Consider the following 19,928-nt stretch of genomic DNA (forward strand, 5'->3'; position numbering starts at 1 on the left):
TATTTAAAGTGTAAATTCTGATGAATTTTTATAGATGTATATACTAGTTAAACCATCACTAAAACCAAGTTAATGAACAAAACCGTCATGCCCAAAATTTTCTTTGAGCCATTTTGTAATCTCTCCTATCATACACCTCCCATCCCCAAGCAGTCTGCTCTGTCACTATAGATTAGTGTGCACTTTCTATAATTTTATGTAAATAGAATCATACGGCATGTACTCTGTTTTTTGCTCTGGCTTTTTTTAAAGCTGGGTAATTAATTTTCATCCCTGTTGTGCTTCATCCATGTACTACTTTTCATGACATTTTATTGCTGAATAGTATTCCACTGTATGGCTATACCACGTTGTTTTTATCCATTCACTTCTCGATAGGCATTTGGATTGTTTCCCATTTAGGTCTATTATGAATAAAGCTGCTATGAATATTCATGCAAACGTCTTTTTGTAGTATTTGCCTTCATTTATCTTGGGAAAATTCCTAGGGGTGGAATGACTGGTTGTATGATAAGCAAATGCTTAACTTTCAAAGAAACTGACAAACTATTTTCCAAAGTGGTTGTACTTCATATCACTTTACATTACCACCACCAGAGCATGAAAGTTCTTCTTGCTCCACGTCCTTGCCAACACTTGATATGGACAGTCTTTTTAATTTCAGCCATTCCAATGGTTGCATATCATTATAGTTTTGATTTTAGTTTCCATAACGACTAATGATGAGCACATGTTCATGTGCTTATTTGCTATTCATATATCTTCTTTGGTGAAGTGTATGTCAAATATTTTGCCCATTACTTTGCTAGGTTGATTGTTTTCTTAGTATGGAATTTTAAGAGTTCTTTATATAGTCTAGATGCAAGTTTTTGGTCAAATATATTTTTTGAAAATATTCCCTCTCAGTTTGTGGTTTGCCTTTTGATTCCTGTCTTTTAAAGAATAACATGTTACAATTTTAATAAAATCTAATTTATTGATATTGCTTCTTTCATCATTTCTGGGTTTTGTGTGTGGGCATGTGTCTGTGTGTCTGTGGGTGTGTGTGTTTGTGTGTTTTATTAAAGAAATATTTGCCAAAATTAAGGTCACTGAGATTTTCTCCTGTGTTTTCTTCTAGAAGTATTATATTTTAGCTCTTACATTTAGATCCATAATCCATGAGTTAAATTTTGTATGTGAGGCAAGTATTGAGGTTCTTTTTAATTTATTATGTATTTTTAAATAGCTAACCAATTATTAATGACAAGATTATTCTTTCTTCCAGTGAATTGCCTCAGCATCATGAAAAGTCAGTTGACCATTATGTATGGATGTATGGGTCTATGACTCTCTATTCTGTTCCACTGACATATATATATATATATATTATATATATATATATATTTTTTTTTTTACAAGAATGCTACAGTGTCTTGATTCCTCTAACTTTGTAATAAGTCTTGAAATCAGATAGCATAAGTTCTCTAACTATGTTCCTCAAAATTGTTTTAGTTATTCTAAATTCTTTGAATTTCCATATCAATTTTAGAATCAGCTTATCAATGACTACAAGAAAATAGCTTGCTGGGATTTTGATTAGGGTTTGAGTAAAATAAGCATCTTTAAAATATTGGGTTTTCTGACATACAAACACTGTATATCTCTCCATTTTTTAGGTCTTCTTTGATTTATTCTGTCAATTAAAAAATTATTTTTAGTGTACAGGTATTGTACATCTTTTAGCAAAATTAACCCTATGTATTTCATTTTTAAAAATTTTCTAGTTGTTCACTGCTAATATATAGAAATACAATTGAACTTGTGAACTGTACCTTGCACAATGGCACTTTGAACCTGTCTATTTGTCTGTGCCCTCCATTGGTCTCCAATTCTCATTCTGCTCAATTATTCTGTTGAGCATTTGAGTATTTCTTATTGCTTGCCTTAGTCTCAGCCCCCTTACTGGTCCTATGCATGGTGTTCTTGGTCCTGTTTTTCATGTCCTCATCATGAAGGCCAAGCTCATCCTAAGCTCATCACTGGGAACTTGCTCTGACACTCAATTATATCTGCCTAAGTGTTGACTCTTACCTCAGAGACATCCTACCCAAAATATTTACCTTGCACTTTCAGGAAGGAGCAGCTCAGCTGGAACAGATAAGTTGGTTTAACTCAACCTCTGTCCATTCCCTGATCATTCATCCATTCTTTAGACATGTGTAGCTCAGCAGTTTTTAAACCTGGTTCCCAGAATATCCCAACTAGAATGCATAGTTTGTGATGCTCTGGATTTTGCCAGAATAAAGGAACATTGGAAGCATTCATTCCTCCACATTCTCTATGGCAATGATTATGGGGAGGGCTTCCTAGTGTAGTGTGAATTATAGAAGCAACAAATCAATACTAAAAATATACAGTTAGAAATGAAAGTGGGAGGAGGGGAGGCCCATTCACAATAGTCATAAAAACTATAAAATACCTATGAATAAATTTAGCAAGCGTGGCACTTATCTGAATAAAACTATAAAATTTTATTGAAGAACATAAAACATGATCTGAATTAATGGAAAGACATAGCATGCTCCTGAATGGGATGACTTTGTATCATAAAATATCCACCCTTTCCAAATTAATAAAACTATTTACCAAAATTGCTATCAGAATTCCCATGTTTTATTTTTTTCTTTCTTTTTGCTTTGATTATTTTTCAGAGGAATGGGACAAAATAAGTTCACTAAAAAAATTCTGTACTTTTTTTAAAAAAGAAGAATGGAGGAGAAGGAATTATGCTATCACCTATATAAAAACATACTCTAAAGACCCTCTAATCAAAACTGTATTGGCATAATAATAGATATTGTAGTAGAAAGTAATAGAGAATACAGAATAGATCCTGGTATATAAATAAATTTAATATCTGACATAGATGATATTTTAATTAAATGTGAAAATAAAGGTCCATCTAATAAAACTTCTGGCATAACAGGTCATCCATGTAGGAAGATACAGAGCTTAATCCCTACTATACACAATGTATAGACATAAATTCCAGCTGGACAAAAGATGTAAAATGAAAATAATTCATAATAAAATATGAATACACACTTAAGGAAAATATTTGTAGGACCTCAGGTTGAAGGAAATCTTCTTAAATAAGAGAGAACATTCAAAAACCACTACTGAAAAAAATAAATGAAGGAAAAAGATATTATAAAATCAAAGGACAAGTAATAGATTGGGAAAAATATAAATTTGAAACATTGCAAATAAAAGTTAATGTTTATATACAGGTGATTCAGAAACGTTTAGAAAAAAACAAGCATCTCAAAATACAAAAAATCAAGGCCAAGTGATATCAATAGAGTATTATTAAAGATAGGGATAGGTGCTTGATGACCCCCAAGTCTCCATAGTTGAACATAAAACAGGTTTCTGTATCAGTTCCATGAAGACTAGAATGGGTCTTTCTGTGCATTAAGTGGCCATCCATGTGGTTATTACAGGACCAGGCTCCTTCCATCTTGTAGCTGTGTCCTTCTCTAGGGCCTGAGTCCTCTGCATTAGGATGACAGTTGGGGGAAAAAGAATGAAGGATCACACATGGGAGGATTTGGAGGAACAAACCTGGGAGTGAAGAAAGACATTACTTCCTATCACATTCCACTGGCCAAAACTCAGTCACATGACCATACTGAACTGCAAGGAAGGCTGGGAAGAGTAGTCTCTTTGTGTGCTCCAGCAAAAGAGGAAGTAGGGTTCAGTGATCAGCTGGAAGACTCTGACACAATTTGGCAATTCACAAGAACAGAAATTAGTGGCCAATAAACATGTGATAAGATCCTTGCATGTATAAGTATTTAAAAGTGTTAACACACAAGTATGGCAAAGATATGAGGAGAAGGGATTCTTTCATGTGCTTCTGTTATAAATAAGAAATGCTACAGTCTATTTGGGAAGCTGTCTGGCAATGCCTGTTACACTTTCTAAAAAATCACATGTAGCCTCCAATCCAGAAAGCCCACTTCACGAAATCTATTCCATAAAAACAAATGTATGAGTGAATTAAAATATGTATGCAGGGATGTTATCGACACATGTTAAAATGCCAAAAGCAAAAGTCAGAAACATCCTGAGGGATGACCAATAAAGGAAGAGTTGAACAAATCTCAGTCCATTTATTCCATGAAATAGTAGGCAGTTGTAAAAAAAAAAAGACTGAATTAGACTTACACATGTTATTCTAGAGGTATGTTTACAATGTACTGTTAAGCGATAAAAACAAGGGGCAAGAACTGATTTGAGTATTGCCTAATTTTGTAAAATAAACAATTTTCATAAAACATTATTTTGTGGGTTTGCATATGACTATGTAATGGCTATGAACGGTGTGTTCCAGTGGTTGAGGTAGCCAAGAGGCATTTAATTAATTAATTAACTAATTAATTAAAAATATCTTTATTGGCGTATAATTGCTTCACACTGTTGTGTTAGTTTCTGCTGTATAATAAAGTGAATCAGCTATACGTATACATATATCCCTATATCCCTTCCCTCTTGTGTCTCCCTCCCACCCTCCCTATTCCACCCCTCTAGGTGGTCACAAAGCACAGAGCTGATCTCCCTGTGCTATGCAGCTGCTTCCCACTAGCTATCTATTTTACATTTGGTAGTGTATATATGTCAATATCACTCCAAGAGGCATTTTAAACAAACACACAGAATGATTGAAGAATAAAATAAATATCACTAATTTTATAAGCATGAGTTAAATCATGCATCCATAGATTCATTCAAATTATCTATTGAGCCAAACACCTTGCTAGGTATAGTGGTGACCCAGACAAATACAATAGACACAATGTGTACTTACAAGCAATTTGCAGTCTAATGTGATGTTAGGTGCGAGTAAACAAGCAAATGTAATAGTGTGATAAATGCTTTAATGGGAAAATTTCAGAAGAGGGGCAGTGGGGGATCAATATCTATGCTAGGGTTCAAAAACAATAAGCACCTAGATATGTGACCTTGACCACAGTACATAGAAACTTCTAGACTCAGTTTCCCCATCTTTAATAGTGCTAAAACCCCTCTAACTTACAGGGTTGATGTAAGGATTGAATGAAATAGTAAATATAAATTGTTCCTGTAAAATAGTAGGATACTGGTAAAATAAGGTACATTTGACTTTCTCTCCTTGAATCGCTTCCCTGTGCCCTTTCTTCAAATATTAGGCAGGCTGCAAGGGTTGGAGAGGAAGCATTTTTCCCAAGCTTGCATCCACTTCACCTCTTGGGTTTCACCGTCTGGAGAGTAAATGAGATAACCTCTGTTATTGAACAATATTTATTTTATTAACCATTTTTTAATTGAAGTATGGTTAATTTATACTGTTGTGTTATTTTCAGGTGTACAGCAAAGTAATTCAGTTTTACTATATATGTGTGTGTATGTGTGTGTGTGTGTGTATGTGTTCTGTTTTGGATTCTTTTCCACCATAGGTTATTATAAGATATTGAATATAGTTCCCTGTGCTATACAGTAGGTCTTTGTTGTTTAGCTGTTTTATATGTAGTAGTGTGTATTTGTTAATCCCAAACTCCTAATTTATTGTTATTGAACAGTATTAACCAAGACGTGCCTGAATAGACGCAGTGTGCTTTTAGTGATACAGAATACCTTCATGCCTGGACCCTTGAAAATGCCCAGAGTGGTTCTCAGGTACCTGTATTGTGTTTATCATCAGTGAAGTCCAGCAACTCACTCACAGCCACATCTAAAGATCTCCAAGATCATACCTGTAATCGCTTTTGTTTATTGTCCTACTTTTATTTGTACATTAAAATTTTTTAATGGCAGAGGTTGTTTATTAAGAATGGTAGTAGAAATCTGTTTTTACAATATCCATATCCTCCCCTTCTTGTGACAGTATCCTGGTTTCATTCTGAGAAGCCACTGTCCCCAACTCACTCGTCCTGTGGTTTTAATGGGAATGACCACAACCCCAGGTAGAGGGATGGTGGACATATGACCAAGGTCTGGCGAGTCAGGGCATTTAATCCACAAGGAAGCACTGGTTGGCTGAGAGCCAGCAGACATCAGCTTCTGGACTTCTGCTGGTCCTCTTATAAAAGAGAAGGATTCTGTTTACTAGGGTCTTCTGTAGCTTCAGGGTCCACCATGTAAAGAGAAGCATACCTAGGATTTTATGTGAAATCTCCCAATGTTTTAACATTTGCAACCAATTCAATTTTAAAAAGAAACACTATACGGTCCAAACAAAACATATTTACAGGACGATTGCAACCAGTGGGTGGTGCCTTTGTAAACTCTGGCACAAATATTTCAGCAAGGCATGACTCCAGATCAGCCCTCTGAACTATTCATCCAAAGTGGCCTGAGCAGTGCAAATAAAGAGGATGGCTGAGCATTTAATCCTGCTATCCTCATAGGATGCGTAAATTATAATAGTTTTCTTTCTATTCATTCAACAACAAAAGCCACCGTGTTTACAACATCGGGTTTATAGTTAAACACACCAGATTTGTATCCTTTCTCAGCTGCTTACTAGCTCTGTGATGGCATTAATAATAGTATCTACCTCCTAAGGTTGTTTGAAGAGTTGGGTGGGATAATTGGTCCTCAGAACTGCTTGGTAATCTCTTTCAAGAGAAAGGATCACTGCAGAAAGAAGACAGGTTCCCCAATCACCCATGATCTAGGCCAGGGGTTCTCCATCCCCCGGACCGTGCACGGGTACCCGTCTGTGGCCTGTTAGGAACTGGGCCGCACAGCAGGAGGTGAGTGGTGGGCAAGCGAGCGAAGCTTCATCTGCCGCTCCCCATTGCTCCCCATTGCTCCCCATCGCTTGCATTTCCGCCTGAACCATCCCCCATTGCTTTCAGCACCACATGAACCATCCCCCCTCACCCATCCATGGAAAAATTGTCTTCCACCAAACCGGTCCCTGGTGCCAAAAATGTTGGGGATTGCTGATCTAGGTCATTGTAGCAGATCCTTTGATAACTTTTTCCTGAAAGCAGCTCCCAAATCTCTGCCCCCTTCTCAACTAGTGTGTTATCTCTTCTTCCTTATGTGTCTTCTGCACAGACAAGAATTGAAACAATCTCTCTCTTTCCATGGAACAGCTCTTGGAAAAAAAGAGCTCAACGTGTCCTATCTTTAGGGTTATTGGGTTTAGATTTACATGGTTTTCTTACTTTTCTTTCTTTTTTTTTGGTACCTCTTTAAGAACACTATCTCCTTTCTCTCCCCTCTTTTTTTTTTTAACCTCTCCATTTATATGTTGATCTTTTGCTTCTCATTTCTCTTTCACGTCTCTCTCCCCCACATCCTTGCTTTATGCATTCCTTCCCTCCACATCTCGCCCTTTCTTTCTTACTATTTTTACATCTGTAAAGTAAAAAAAAAATAACTGTATCATCATCATGACTGTTTTAAGGTGTAGAAAAATATATTTAAAAATCCTAACATTGCCCAGATACAGTAGGCTCTTAGTCAATGGAAGATGTTCTTCTTCCTTTTCCCATTCCTTTGAATGTGTCCTCTTGTTTTCTTGCTCTTGTTTGCTTACTTAGACAGCTCCTTGGCGCCTGCCCTCTGCCTTCCACCCCCACCTTTTTGCTGTCAGGTTTGTATCAGCACCTTCTTTACCCCCGCAGCTCAGTGAGCCAGCTGCCTTCATTCCAACGGCTAACAGCACTTCCTTGGCTTTTTATTGTTCTTCCTTCATTTGAGATGCACAATGGCAACTTGTTGTATTGTTAAGATGATTGACTCTACAGCACAAGAGAAAAGAGTCGCATTTCATGAACTTCAGAAATTTTCTCAATAAAGCATATTTTCTCTATGTACATTTTAATTATCTTTGCCAAAGGACTAATTTAGATGCTAGAAGCAGGATTGCTTGGAAGTCATCAGGTAGACTTTGGCTGACACCTAAATTTCTCTCCAAGGTGCTGAAACTTGAACCCACAGGGTGTCTTGTCTTAGCTCCCTTTGAGAGGGTGGACAGGATATACTCATTCACAGACATGCTTGACAGACATGGCTACAATAGCATCTCACTTTGAAAGTTTTGAATTATTTTGCCTGGAATTCATACCTTACTCCTATAATGTCATTTCTTGGCTCAGGAATCCTTAATGATTCTTTCTAACTGCAACAAGTTCTTACACTGCTGTCTTTGTGACAACGTGAGGTTCTGGCAAAGAGCATGGCTTCTGGAGTCATGCCCCATCCATCACTAGCTAGCTATGTGATCTTGAGATTACTTAACTGCCTTGTACCTCTGAAAAATGAGAGTGAGTGGGAATAATAACATACCTACTCCATAGGTTTTGTAAGATTTAAACAAATTAATGTATGTAAAAATGCTTAGCAAAATCCCTGTTATACATTAACTGCCATATAAGAGTTAGCCAATAAAATCTTTCAAGACCAAATAATAGGAAAACAATTTATCTCTTCACTTTAGGCAGAATAGCATAGTGGAATTCACTTAGAACTCAATAGCTTTGATGAACACCATCCACTATGTGCCAAATGTTGTGCTAAGTATCACACATGTGTACCTACAGCAACCTTATGGGGTAGACGTAACTATCATCTCCATGTTGCAGGTGAGGAAATAAGACACTGAAAGCTTACAATGTTACTTCATATCATTTCGCTCTAAGCATTTTATTAAGAAGTTTGCTTTTAGGTGCAAGTGAAAAAATATAAGTAAAACTTTTTTGTGCAAAGAAGTGGAGGATTTATTGCTCTGGTAACTAAAAAGTCCAAAGCAGGAATTTCTAGTTTCAGGCACAGTCGAACCAGGTGATTAAGTGATACTGTCTGGAATTTGGTTTTATTATCTCTTGGCCCCCATTTTTCCCTCTGTTGGTCTTATACTGAAATAGGTTCTCTCCATGTGGTGGCAAAAAAGAAAAAACCCATTTATTATCTTCTTTTTAATTTCTTAATCTCTTGTGTAGTTTCTTCTTTATTCATGTGGTTATCTAAAGCTGTTTTTCTGTACAGTTATTTTACTTGTAGCTGAGCCCATTTTATTCTTGTGATTTCTATTTAATTAATTAATTTTATAATAATGTTGTTTTGGGTCTCAATTTGTTTCCTGAAGTCTGCAATAGCCCTTTCATCTCATTCTGTTTTCTATTATCTTAACATTGAACTTTCATATTATTGAAATCTTATTTTAATTAGCTTTTTTGTATAGCCTGAAGTACTCTTCATGCAATTCTGTGAGCTACGTTTTCTTTCCAACAGGTTTCTTCACCTGTCTTTTGTGAACCATATTGCATGTTTCTCTATTTCTTGTCTTTTAATTACATTAGTAGATTTTCAGTGTTGCAATGTTTTTATAAGCCTCTTGTTCATACCAACCCTGGGTGCTTTTTCCATGCCTATTATCTGAAGTATATATATGAGTGAATTTGCTTTGCCCTTTTGGTCCTTATCTGAAAATTGCTTATCTTTCTGATGAGCAAGAGCTTGAGTCTGGGGATTGCTTACATGCACTTTTACATATACATAATAAGAAGAAAGTGAGATAGGGCAGGGAGAAGGCTTTGCTATAGAAATTGTTAGATCACCAAGGTTCTCTCTCTCTCTTTCTCTCTCTCTCTCTTTCCCGCCCCTTCCATTTCTATATCGGTGTCTCTCTCATTAATGCCCAAGATCTAAGTTTTTTCCCCTTAGTTGAAGGTATATTTGAATGCCATGAGAAAATTAATTCACACTTTGGATATTATGCCTAATTAGGTCTAGGGGGGCTGAAAAAAAAAGGTAGAACTTAATGGTTCCACCGGTCTCAGCAAAAAGAATTCTCTGGTAAGTAGCCAAGATTGAAAGCTGTTCTGTAACTTTTAATGGGCAGCTCCTCAGGCCATATCTCCTTAAACTAGGAAGTATTGATAAGCATTTTATTGACTTCCCCTCTCCCCGCCACCAACACCCAGTACTACTTTAGTGAATTCAAGCTGGATTAGGCTGCTGCTCTTTGACAGAATATTCTGTTTCTTTTCTTCATTCTCATTTTTAAGGTTTTAAGTTGGATCCCTTTCATTACAAATTTGCTGCTAGCAATTTTTGTGGCTTTTACCATTTTTATTAATTTCGTGAGTATTGGGGGGAATGTAGATGTGTAATTCAACCTGAGCACGCTACCTTTGCCCAGAAGCCCCATTAACTCCCTTAGGAAACTGATGTTCTAAGAGTTTGTAGTTCTGTAAAATACTCAGTAATTTAGTCACAGAGATAAGACTTAGAATCTGTTCTTTTATTTCCAGTTCTAGTGTGCTTTTCCTCTTGCCCACATTCTCTCAATGGATATTTTCCACGTCCACTGGGAACTGAAACAGAGAAAATGGCTTAAGCCACAGCATAAGGAAAGGAAAGCTCAATTAAATGCCAAGGCTCCTTAATATTTTTAATGCATTCATAGATTCATTCATTCAGATACATGTTATTAAATTGAGTTTCTCCGACAAACCAAACACTCTGCTGGGTGTTAAGATACAAGGAGATGAGGGGAGCAAGAAAGACAAGATAGACAAGACCCTTGTTCCTATGGAGCTCCAGGCTAATGAGGGAGACAGATGATAAACAAGAAAATGCATAAAGAGGATACATTTCAATAAGGTCTACAAAGACACCAAGCGAGGTGACAGAGAATAACCGGGGTTGAGAGGGACAGAATGCTACTTTACGTAATGGAGACAGAGAAGATCTTTATGGGGATTGGTTATATTTTGAGAACTGAAGGATGAGAGAGGGACATTCTTGTGAAAAGTGGAAGGGAGAAATGATTCAAAATGCTGAGGCAGAAAAGGTTTTGGAGACGGGGAGGATTGGCATGGAGACCAAGGTGGCTGAAGTGTCGAGATTAGAGGGGCGGATGGTGAGAGATGATGTCAGAGTAGTGGGTGGAGGGCAGATTGAGCACAGTGAAGGCACCAAAGGGTTTGACCTATTGTCAAGTCATCAAGTGGCTCCCTGAGGAAGCCCTCCTGTCTGAGAAAATTTGAAAAGAGGGAAGTTTAGATGCTAGAGGTAGTGGCACTGGTGCTAATTGACTGTTATATACTCTTTCAGAGGTGACAACTTCACAGCACTAAGTAAAGAGAGCTCAATGTATTTATATGGTGTAAAGAGCTCAGAGATGAAAGGTGCTAGAGGAAGCCAAGCCTGTGGCTATTCTAACATTTCAAGATGCCTGCCCAAGACTGTAATAGATTCCTCTGGCATTTTCTGCTTTCTGTCTGAACTTTGGGTAAGAATCATTTTTTTTTATTTCCCCAGTTACATCTCACTTGCCTGTGTCTTCCCACTTTGTAGGATGGATGTATAGGTTAATTCCACATCTGTTACTTCAGAAAGGCTGCCAACCTCTTTGACTATTTGTCTTAGATGTTGTGGGATAGGATGTCACTTCTCTCCAGTCACCCTTTGAAAACAGCCTATTTAAAGAAAGATGATTTGGGGTTAGAGTCAATAAAATCAGGTGGTAAGCAATTCTTCAGCATGTTTGGTCCTCACCAGATAGGCTGGGTGCCTGGAGAGCCATTGTTGATGACAAATGTCTCCTTGCCATGCAAGCCTGGGAGATGAGCATGCAAAAGGCTTGGGGTACCTTAAAGATGCACCCAAATGAAAACCAAGTCTGGACTGTAAAGCCCTTTTTAAAAGCTCTTGTGGGGACCCTCCTGTGAGGCTCACCTGGAGACAATGCGGGCTCCATCCAAAGCAAGCTCTGTCTCTTTAGGCAAATAAATCAACATTTTGAGCCTCAATTTACCCATCTATAAATTGGAATAAATATTTCTACCATTCAGTGTTATTTGGAGACTTAAGTAAGATATACGGAAGTAACCGACACAATGCCTTTACATCCTTGTAGCCTCGCCATCCCTCCTGTCTCTCACCTTCATTCTGCCCTCCTTTCTGTCTTCTTTACCAGTCGTGTGTATCAGATTCTGTGGTCTCCATAGAGAGTTGCGTGCAGCTGTTAGAACATGAACTCTGGAGCCAGAGCACTTGGACTTGAGCCCTGGTTCTGCCATTTTACTTGCTCTTCAGCCTTGTGCAAATCACTTAAACTCTTTGTGTTTTCATTTAGCTACCCATTAAGTGATGACAATATCTCACAGGGTTGTTGTGACGATTAAATCAGACATTATGGAAAGTGTTCAGGATAATGCCTGGCTAGTGGTTTGTGCTTTATAAGTGTTAGTTGTTAGTATTATTATTGCTACTGTGTTGTTATTATTATTATATTCTTCTTCTAGTTCATCTTTCTGGAAGTCAGAGTTACTGCCAGAAGCATTTGTCGGTTGGTCCATCTCAGAGTAAACAGAGAAAAGCCACTGGCATTAGTGAGCTCCCAAGGACCTCTGATTCATACATCTGTCCACAGCCTGTATTTCAAGGTAGAAGCAATAAATGAATATTGGCTAGATTTTGTCCACAGAGTTGAACAAAACGTAAATATATTTTTCACAGCCTCATGCTTAATAATAAAACATTGTCCCACATAAGAAAAATAAGAAGAAAAGTAATCATGGTACATTCATAATATGAATGCTGCAAACTTATAAAATAATAGTTTGAAAAACATGTTTGATTATATGAGGCATATTTTTATATTAAAAATTAAAGTGGGCTGCAGAATGAGCCTGGTACAGAAACGTACAAACACACAAACACACTGATAATACATAGAAGAGGAAATGTATCAAAATGTTAAAATTAGTTCCTTCTCTATAGGTGTTTCATAGACTGAAGACTCCCTAAATGCTTAGAGACTAAATCTAAATCCTCAAGCAGTATGAAAGCATGGTCTGAAATGTCCTACCACATTGAGAAATTTCTTCTAAAGTGTTTTAAAATTATATTTTCTTTAAAGTAGCACTTCATTAAAGAGTAGTATCTCTACATATCAGATTCAACAGACAGGCAAAATTTCTTTGCTGTGTGGTGTTGCAAAGATTTCAGAACCAAGATGCCATAAATCTGTCGATATGAATTTTTAAGTGTTTTTTTCCACGTATTTCCAGTAACACTGTCTATTCAATAAATTTTACCATTTTTACTTCATAGCTTCCCACCTCCTTCATTCTGACTCATGCTCTTCATCATCACAAATAGTATCATTGTGGAGCAAAATCTAACTTTTACTAAAAATCTTGGAATGCACTATGTCCCAGGCTATACCTCTCTACCTTCTGTTATCCTGGAGGCTCAACTCAGAGATTATCTCCTCTATCAACACTTCCTTCATGAGTGTAAGTAGGATGTATTTTCTTCTCCTAGACCTTCAGTGCTGAAATAGATATATGAGTCATGCTGGGGGTGTGGGATAGAAAGGGGAGGGCCTTGACTGGTTTTGAAGACAGTTCTTAAACAAATGAAGTGGGAATGGCTGCCTGTAATTTAATTGCTATTAGTTAAGCTTCAAAGGTCCAACTCTATGCATAGACAGTGGGTGTATGTTCCAAACTTCTTTGGGAAAGACTGACCTGTTAAGTGCAGCTCAGTCCTTCCCCCTCAACCATGTGCTATAACATTGTGATTAAGAACACAGATGTTGGAGTCAGACAGACTTTGGTATGAATATTGGCTCTGACACTCTGTGCATAACACAAGGATAATAACACCGGATTTACTGGGTGCTTGTGGGGATACTCCAAACCTCAAAATCAAATAAAGATGAAAGCTGTTCTGGAAGAAATGATTCAATTTGCCTAGAAATACATTTTTAAAAATGATGCTCATGACATGCATGAAAAGAATCTTTAAAAGATATTAGAGGACCCAAAATATTACATAAACAAATGGAAAGGAATATTCTTTTCTTGGATTATAAAACTAATATAAACTATTAATTATGTCTAATCTATACATTCAATATAATTTCATTAAAATGTACCAACAAGTTCATTTTCAAACCAAAGAAATTTATATTAAAGTTTACATAAAAATTAAAATATTCAAGAACAATAAGAAAAAATAAGAACTTTGATGAGGTTGAATGTTATCATATATAAAGAAATATTCTAAAGCTATAATAATGAAAGTAGTGTGGTTCTAGCACACAAATAAAGGCAGATAAATAGAGGGAAATAGACAATGTAAAAACTGAAACAAATATAGAGATAAATTTACAGAGATACTGATACAGGAAATGCATTTTAGTGGGGAAAAAGTGAATTAATAAATCTTACTGAGAAATTTAGAAACCATATGAAAATAACCTAGATCCCTACTTCAATCCTTATAATAAATATATTCTAGACAAAGCAAATATTTAACTTAAAAATAAATCAGACAATGGAATATTACTCAATGATATTAGAAAATGAACTAAATCATACTCAGTGGTGAAAGACTGATTCACCTAAGATAAGGAAAAAGACAAGGATGCCTGTTTTTACCACTTATTCCCAATTGTACTAGAAGTTCTAGCCAGAGAAATTAGGCAAGAAAAAAAAATAAAAATCATCTAGATTTGAAAGAAAGAAGTAAAACTATCTCTATTCACAGATGACATGATCCTATATGTAGAAAAATCAAAAGAATACGTACACACAAAAAACTCACTAGAGCTAATAAATGGATTGCCCAAAGTTGCAGGGTACAATATCAACACACAAAAGAATTAGTTGTGTTTCTATACATCAACAACAAACAATCCAAAGAGGAAATTAAGAAAACTATCCCAGTTACAATAGTATCAAGAATAAAATACCTAGGAATAAATTTAATCAAGGAGATGAAATGTTTTTACAATGTTTATTCATACCCAGGAACTTCCTTGCTGTCATCTTCAACTTGGTGGGTTCTTTTGCTCAGTCTAGCCACCAGGGAGTACTCAAGACTGCCCAGGTAATCTATTATGACATTATGTCTATTTCTTTTATATCTTGTTGCTTTTTCCCAGAAGGTTTTATGAGAATGGACTTGAGGACACGGGGAGGGGGAAGGGTAAGCTGGAACGAAGTGAGAGAGGGGCATGGACATATATACACTACCAAATGTAAAATAGATAGCTAGTGGGAAGCAGCTGCATAGCACAGGGAGATCACCTCTGTGCTTTGTGACCACCTAGAGGGGTGGGATAGGGAGGGTGGGAGGGAGACGCAAGAGGGAGGAGATATGGGGATATATGTATACGTATAGCTGATTCACTTTGTTATACAGCAGAAACTAACACACCATTGTAAAGCAATTATACGCCAATAAAGATGTTAAAAAAAAAAAAAAGAGAAGACCGGCTTTGAAAGGAAATGGGAGGCTTGCTACGAGCTCTGGGGAGGCAAGGAACTGCTAAGTCACCACGTGAGTGAGCGTGGGAGGTGCTTTTGACAAAGAAAGCAATATTTGCATCTACATTTGGGGTGGTGATTGAGAGATAAAGGCATGGAGTTACCAAAATAACCTGTGATTGATTCTGGGGAAAAGAGGCAGCAGGTGGGGGGAAAACTTCTCCTTTGAAACAGACATCTGCAATAAAAAAGAAATTGGAGCTTTTTTTTTTTCCAAAATAGGCTGCTACCTGTCATGATGCAGCTTTGTGAAAAAACTCAGAGGAAATCTAAATTCCAGAGGGAAATTAGGTGATATTCACTTTTTTTGGTCAGATATATCAGATCTTGTTGCTGAAAAATCATAGTTTTAATAGGTTTGTAGATCACAGGCATATCAGATGGCCCCAGATTGGGCATTGATATGTACCCCAACCTGAGTACCCCTCTAGATGTTTCTCAAAAGCTGGTATATATGTTCCCTCAACCATTTGCCAATGCTTTTGTGTTCAAAGGGTCAAAAAATGAGAGCATTTAATTTTTTTTGTTTATCTTGTGTAACTATTATGTACCAGACACAATACTAGGGGTCTTATGTGCTAATATCTCATTTTACATTTTCAGCCACACTATGAGGCAGATATCACTGTCTTGTGTTACAAATAAATAAACTAAGGCTCAGGGACATTAATGAGGTTTGTTCCGAGTTACCTTCTCCTAAATGCACTTCTATCTTCAGAATCAGTACCTGGACTCTAAAGGCAAAACATGTCACAGTTTTTGTTCTTCAACTGTATAGTAATAAGTGACAAAGAAGACTAAAAGCTGCCTACATATATAGGATCCTTACTCAGGCCAGGCATGATGATTTACGCACATGCACACTCCCCCACCAACATGCGCACATGCATACACCCAGCTACAAATATAATGCATATATACTCATCCCCATCCATTTCTTAAAGATGAGAACACAGAGCTTCACAGAGGACACTGAGCCCACCCATGCTCATATAGCCTGTAAGGAGTGGTCTGGGTTCACTTCCAGACTCATCTGATGCCAAGATTCTTTCCATGGTATAACTCCCAGAGTAGAGGTAGACTCTGCTAGTTGTCTATCCAATGTCTCTTCTTCCATTCTTTCTTATTAGCAGAATCCCAGTAATAGACTAGCTAATTTCCTTTGTATTGACACTGTCCCTTTCTTGGATTTCATTGCCTCTCACTTGGATTATTACAAGTGTCTCTGTGGAATATCCCAGGCTCTAGTCACACCCTTTTCATTCCAGCCAGTTTATTCAGGTATGTCACAACTAGTGGAAAAGTTTTAATGATGACTTGATAAAGTCCAAACTCCTTACCAACCCTTCACAATCGAGCTCCAAGCCTCCTTTGCGGTCTCATTCTGTTATTCATATAAATAACATACTCTGTCTCAGTCAGACTAAGCCAGCCCTGTCTTCCCAAATGCATCTTGAACTTGTTAATGTCTTGTCATTCACTTATACTAAACATGCCCAACACCATACTTTCCATCTATGCATTCTTGGAGCCCTTTTAAGGTCCAGACCTCAAGATGCCTTAAAGATTTTCTCTCTTTTTTTGGACTCCAGCAAGAACATAATGGATCCATGATACTTAGAAGTAGATCAGATTCAGGCTGATATTCTCATGCATTGATTGGTGAGTCAATTGATTGATTAAATGTGTAACATTTAGGTTTCACCTACTTTGTGAAAGATATACTTAGGAACTGGGGATGCCTATACAGTAAAAAAGGCATACAAGTTCATTGCCCTCAAGGAACCTATTGAGAATCATTTATCTGTGCATCTTTGTCTGCCCCCCAACTCTTACACATAAATTAGCTAGAATGTAAAAGATTTAGGGGTGTAAACTCTTTCTGTCTGACTAGACTATGAATTTTCAAGGGTGGATATGTATTACTATATGTCATTTTATAATTATATTACTGTATTATGTATTATAATTATTAATAATTATCATTACTAATAGTTTCTGATTTATAACTACAAGCCACACCCTATACTTGGTAAAGTGCTACGCACTTACCCTGTCATGCGATCCTAATAATAACTCTGAATATCAGAACTATTATTTACCTCATTTTATAGATGAGGAAAATGAGGCACAGAGAGTTTAAATGACTTGCAAGAAGTAAGCAGTGGTTCACTTTGCTGTACAGCAGAAACTAACACAACATGGTAAAGCAACTGTACTCCAATTAAAAAAAAAAAAAAGAAGTAAGCAGTGGACACAAGCTTTGAACTGAGGCAGTGTGAACGCTACCGTCCAGACCCTGAACAACTTCAGTGTCCTTACTCCTACATCATGATACGGGCCCAGCACACATTCGGTAGTTAACGTGTTAACTCTTTCATTACACAGCCTAAATCGAGTTTCTCCTCACTACCTCTGTGACCCCATCAGGACTCAGTTTCCTCATCAGTAAAACTGGAATAATGATAATATCTGTCTTATGGGGTTGCTGGGAGGATCAAATACCCAAATATATATAAAGCATTTAGAATAGCACCTGGCAAAAAGTTAACATTACTTTAGGCAACAATAATGGTTACTACAGGTTGAGAAAGCACCTGTGAATGAATGAAGACCTAGCCCAGGGTCCCATGCACAGTTTGAACTTAGCAGCAATAAATAAATCAACAGCCCAGTGCCTAGAACACAGCAGGGTGCCCAGTAATTGTTTATTGATTGAACAACTGACTGTCAAAAGCTGGGGGGTGGGGTGTGGGTGTGAGGGCGGCAGGCCTGTGTGGAAACCCAGCATGAGTTTGCATCGAGCTCTGAACGTTGATCTGACTCCACAGGTTGATGGGTCCCCGGCCAGGAAGAATCCAATTTCAATATTGCAAATGGCACACACATCCTCTAATCCATCTCCTCTGCCCTGCAGCTCTAGACCCTGGAGTACAGTTGCCTATGCACCACAGCTAGCTCTGTGTCTAGACACTGATGACACTCCCCATCTACTTTATCAGGTTCTCAAAGCTGCAATTGCACCTCCTGAACAAGGAAGGTTATGAGATGAATTAAATGACGTCAGTCTCAGGATGACTTGCAGGATTTCTGTCTGCCTCTGCACCTAGTGAGGTGAGAGGTCGTCCAGGCTATTCCTCTGCCTCCAAGCATGTCTTGCACCTCTCCTTCCCCAGAGACATGATTATCTCAGCTCTTCTTCAGACCTTGGAGAAGCTGAGGCAGGTATGCTTTGTTCCATGTCTCATTGAGAGAGAAGTTGGGGCATTCTCTTCGCTGGGGATACCTCCAAAGCAGAAAGAGTTGAGATTCCCTTTTAGATCTGAATTCTTGGGAGGCTGGGAAGGAGAGGGAGGACGATACTATCTCATCATCATTTTCTAACCCACCCCTTCAGTTCCAGAGTTCTCAGATTGCTTACGAAGGCGAAGTCCTTAAGGTAAGGAGACCGGCTCGGTACCTCAAACAAACCCTGCAGTAATGAGGAGGTGGTGTATGGCTTAGTCCTAGGACCTCCAAGTGCACAAATCCCCAGCCAGCTGCCTCTCTTGTAATAAGACCAAAAGATGGACATGGGGAAGGTACACCCCACACAGAAGCATTCATTTCATTTTTCTAAACACAATGGATCTCATCCCTGGATGTGTACTGCTACCTCGGCAGATCCTCTGAAACAGAATTTCTACAGTTAGGACAGATATTCTTATTGTTTTCAATCCAGTTGATTCTTAAGGTCATTTTTATCAGGATTTTGCTCCAAAGGACACTACAGACTTCCAGTGAATTGGATATGACAAGTAGCTCTAAGGGCCCTGCAGCCCAGCTTAGGAAACACCTAAACCTACAAGCTTTAAATATGGTTAGGCAACCACTCAGGCCCTTTACTTGAGGCCCACAGTTTATCTCAGCCCACAGTACTAACCACCCCAAAGTGAGGAGAGGAAAAGAGTCTTTCTCCATGAAGACTGGATTTGAACACTTTGAGTCGCCTTTCGGAGAGGATAGCTCCCATCAATCAGAAGGCAGCAGCACCAAGTCCATCACGTTTGTCCTGCCCACATAAGAGATGAGAATTCCAGAGTCAAAAGAGAGAAGAAGAAAACATCCTAAGAAAACCCTCAGCTGAGGGATGCAGAGCTAGAACCCTGTGTCTGAGTCATACTCCTTGTCGAGTATTGTGTCTCAGCACAAGGGCTGGCCCTTAGGAAGCATCCTTAAGATACCTGTTGAATAGAAGGACAAATGAAAGTTCTCCAAATAAACTTATCTCTGCTCTGTCTCATTTTATCAAATCCTTGTTCTCGTTTAGGGTTCATCGAAAAAGTCAAGTTACTCTCAGATACCACCTAAGCAAAAAAGCATCCCGCTTTCTAGCTGATGAACTTCTTGGTCTCCTAAGAGAGGGAAACATGCAGTGGAAAAAACAAACATGGGTGCTGGGGCCTGATCACTTCACAAGTGCCCACCACCTACCGGCCGTGTGACTGATGAATCACCTTACCTCGCTATGCCTTAGTTTTATCACCTGCAGATCAGGGATGATAGGATGTATCAGGGGTTCTGCTGAGCTCTCCGCAATGACTGGCACATGCTAGACACTCT

General features: G+C 38.0%; 1 pseudogene; it reads right to left on the bottom strand.

The window, feature by feature from the left end:
* LOC118881656 overlaps nt 1–19,928 on the bottom strand; it is a 116,158-nt pseudogene that overhangs the window by 25,233 nt on the left and 70,997 nt on the right.

The sequence above is a fragment of the Balaenoptera musculus genome, chromosome 15 (assembly GCF_009873245.2).
Source record: "Balaenoptera musculus isolate JJ_BM4_2016_0621 chromosome 15, mBalMus1.pri.v3, whole genome shotgun sequence".
NCBI lineage: Eukaryota > Metazoa > Chordata > Mammalia > Artiodactyla > Balaenopteridae > Balaenoptera > Balaenoptera musculus.